The sequence below is a fragment of the Rana temporaria genome, chromosome 1 (genome assembly GCF_905171775.1).
Source record: "Rana temporaria chromosome 1, aRanTem1.1, whole genome shotgun sequence".
NCBI lineage: Eukaryota > Metazoa > Chordata > Amphibia > Anura > Ranidae > Rana > Rana temporaria.
The window spans coordinates 632,852,875-632,857,289 of record NC_053489.1 but is presented as its reverse complement, the minus strand read 5'-3'; positions in this window follow the sequence as shown (position 1 = coordinate 632,857,289).

Genomic DNA, 4,415 nt, shown 5'->3' with positions numbered 1-4,415 from the left:
TAAGTGGTTAAAAAACGATTGTGTGTGGGCTCCAGAGCATTTTTATTGACGTGAAAAACGGGCATTAAAAATTTAGAACATGCTCTAATTTTTCGCGTCGTTTTTCACGTTGTCGTTTTTCACATTGTGAAAAACAGTCGTGTGTAGGCTTTAACAACGGCAAACAAATGCACATGCTCAGAAGCATGTTATGAGACGGGAGCACTCGTTCTGGTAAAACTAGCGTTTGTAATGGAGATAACACATTTGTCACGCTGTAACAGACTGAAAAGCATGAAGACTAAAAAGCGCGAATCGCCTCTCACCAAACTCTTACTAACACAAAATCAGCAAGAGCAGCCCAAAGGGTGGCGCCATCTCAATGGAACTTCCCCTTTATAGTGCCGTCGTATGTGTTGTACGTCACTGCGCTTTGGTCGAGCATTTTTTTTCACGATCGTATGTAGGCAAGGCAGGCTTGACAACAATCACGTTGTGAGAAAAACGTTGTTTTTTCCATGACATTAAAAGCGGTCGTGTGTACACGGCATACGCCTATTTCTGACATTTGTTGCTTACAAGTTAAAAATCTGTATTTTTTGATAGAACCCCCAAACATTATATATATATTTTTAGCAGAGACCCTAGAGAACAAAATTGGGATTGTTGCAGTATTTTATGTCACACGGTATTTGTGCAGCGGTCTTTCAAACACACGGGGGCGCTTTACATTTTTTTTTTTTATTATTTATCACTTTAAAACAAATAATAATTCTGATCACTTTTATTGTGGTCACAAGGAATGTACACATCCCTTGTGACATTAATAGGTGGTGACAGGTACTCTTTATGGAGGGATCAGGGGTCTAAAAGACCCCAAATCTCTCCTTTGCACTACAAAGAATTCAGATCGCCAAAAACTGTGATTCTTAATACTGTAAAAAAAATAAACTGGCGCCATTAACAAAGCAGTTTCCAGCTTTGTTTCAGTCTCACTCTAGCCGGTGGAAGTGCCGGATTGTGGGTTGGGTCTGTGACGGTAGTAGAATGATATCCCTGTCAAACATTCCCTTCTGCCCATAAAGAAAATCACCCAATATACCACGAGGAGGAATATTCCTGGGATCGCCCAATAATCCACACATGAGCCAAGCTTACTGCTGGAACAAGAACACACTTTAATGGCAGCATGCTGCTAGGCATATATGCAGTTTACAAGCTAATCCTCAATCAAAGAACAATGAAATCTCCACCCCCTTTTCACACACAGTGGGGGCTCCCATACAGATTATAGGCAGACACTTCGGCGCCGACTCTGAAGACACGTTTCTTTAGATAATGACATCAGTGAAGTTAATTACTAGTTGTAACAGAATGCGTTATCTAGACAGCTTGGCCCCGCATATAGAAGAGGTAATTACCACAATGAAGCAATCAGAATAATTAACATGAGCCACTTATCTAATCATTTAGACACAGAGGAATGAGTCACACCTGAAATCACCTTTTACCTCTAACACACACAGCATTACTAGCAGGGAGAATTAAACTGAAGCAGATAGGCAAAAAGTCCTTCCTTTTTCTCCCTGCTCCGGCAACCCGGTTGGACCTTTCCTGGTCCAGTAGGGTTGACGGGTTCAGAGCTTTTAGTCCGAGGTTAACTCCGTTTGGCGTGACAATCCATCGGCATTCCCGTTTTGCTTGCCTGGGCGGTAATAAATCGTAAAGTCATAGGGCTGTATCTGGGACGCCCGCTGTGACTCCCTCTCCTCCAGTCGCTTCTTCTCCTCCCAGGTCAGCTTGTTATACGGCTTCCAGGACCTCTTCTTCTTGGAGGGTAGCCGGCGGTGCCTCTTTCTGCCCAGCTCCCTCCAGAGCCCCTCCGGCTCATGGCTTTCGCCCACGCGGCTGTCTCTTAATCCCCGGGCGGTTTTTCCGTTACCCATGACCAGCTGACAAGGGTGTTCCCTGTTGTCCGTAATAACAGATTGTACCATGAGGGCTTCGTAAGGGGTGCCCAATGGTTCTTCCTGACCCAGCTCCTGGGGATCCCAAGCCAAGTATACACAATGGGCTGCTGCTGGTGGGCGGTACCCTTGTTGAGACCAATTTGACCTGGTGTTGTCGTTCATGGGGCAATTCTGCTTGAAGTGACCCAGCTGTTTGCACCAGAAGCAGCGTTGTTCGTTGTCCTCCTGGCGTGGATAGCGAGGGCTAGATGTCACCGGTCTGTTAGGAGGTTGGTATCTAGCAGCTGGCGGGTGTGAGGAGACCGTTGGTCATGGAGGTTGTACCTGTGGTGTGACCTGGTTCGTCTTGCGAGTATCCGCATATTCATCCGCCAACTTAGCGGCCTCTGGTAGAGTCATGGGCCTGCGATCTCTCACCCAGTCTTTGACATCCGTCTGGATGTGATTGTAAAATTGCTCCAGGAGCATTAGTTGCAAAATGTCCTCTGCGGTGGTGGCCTGGCTGCTGTTAACCCAGTTAGAGGCCGACAGTGATAACTGGCATGCCCATTCCACGTAAGAGTCTTTCGTGGTTTTGCGTGAGTCCCTGAACTTCTGTCGGTGGGACTCTGGGGTTACTGCATAATGAGCCAGGAGCACTTCTTTAACCCTGGCGTAGCTATGGATCTCCTGATCTGGCACGGTCCGGAAAGCATCAGAAGCTTTGCCTGACAGTTTGCCTGACAATATTGAAACCCACTCTCCTCTAGCTATTCGGTGCAGGTTACATTGTCGCTCAAAATCTGCCAGGTAGTTATCAATTTCACAGTCCTTTTCATCAAAAGCTTTAAAAGCGCTAAACGGAATCTTCCTTGTGTCTGCTGTGCTGTACTCACTGTTTGGAGAATGTGCGGCTGCTTGTTGGACTGCTGCCAGTTTTAACTGTAGTTCTGCGTCTCTTATTTGTTAAGCCTCCTGTAGTTCTGCGTCTCTTATTTGTTTAGCCTCCTGTAGTTCTGCGTCTCTTATTTGTTTAGCCTCCTCCGCTAACAGGTCCATCACTTTCAGCACCACATCCGCCGTTGGGTTCGGACCGAACCATGCTAGCTTCTCTCTCATTACTTTGTTGGCTGGTGATTCCTCTTCCTGAATCACTGGTGTCTCCATCTCTTGTACTGCTGGCGTTGCTGCAACCAAGTTCTCCTGGTCTAGCTCCATTAATTCTGCTATGATGACCCGCTTGGTTTTGTTGCTAGCAATCCTTCCACGAACTTCCAGTAGTTCTTCCAGTCTCTGCTTGGAATCCGGGTGTAAAGGAGAGTAGAAAGGAAAATCCCGCCGCTGCCAACCAGTTGTGACGGTAGTAGAATGATATCCCCGTCAAACATTCCCTTCTGCCCATAAAGAAAATCACCCAATATTCCTCGAGGAGGAATATTCCTGGGATCGCCCAATAATCCACACATGAGCCAAGCTTACTGCTGGAACAAGAACACACTTTAATGGCAGCATGCTGCTAGGTATATATGCAGTTTACAAGCTAATCCTCAATCAAAGAACAATGAAATCTCCACCCCCTTTTCACACACAGTGGGGGCTCCCATACAGATTATAGGCAGACACTTCAGCGCCGACTCTGAAGACACATTTCTTTAGATAATGACATCAGTGAAGTTAATTACTAGTTGTAACAGAATACGTTATCTAGACAGCTTGGCCCCGCATATAGAAGAGGTAATTACCACAATGAAGCAATCAGAATAATTAACATGAGCCACTTATCTAATCATTTAGACACAGAGGAATGAGTCACACCTGAAATCACCTTTTACCTCTAACACGCACAGCATTACTAGCAGGGAGAATTAAACTGAAGCAGATAGGCAAAAAGTCCTTCACAGGGTCTCCCGGTGGGACAGGAGGCCCAGGAAGAACAGCGGAAGGCGGCGGGAGGAGAGGGGTGCAGTGGCGTAGCGTGGATTGTAAGCACCCAGGGCAAGGCAAGAAATTTGCGCGCCCTAACCTGCAGACTTTTCGCACTCCCTGAGTCCCTTCCATTCCTGCAATAGTACTAACCAGCCTGATTCCTATACTGACCACCAGAGCTTTTTTTCTTAGAAAATAGGTGTAGGAACTCAACCACGACCCCGTTCATATTTCACAAACAGTACAAGGGTCTTAAAGGGGCATTAAATACCAGGATTGCATTACATACAAACTGCAGAGTTCAGGGGCTTACACACAGAGTGCAGAGCTGTCACTTGTAAACACAGAAACCGGACTTATGTGTTTACAAGTGATTGTGGTGAGCAGGCACCAAATGGTCTGAGCCAGAGGTGGTGGAACTGAGTTCCCCCAAGTTCCCCCTGAAAAAAAGCCCTGCTGACCACTACACTAACCTCTACACGGACCTACATGATTCCTAGACTGACCATTGCACTTACCTACCTATCCACTGCACTGACCTACCGATTCCTACATTGGCCA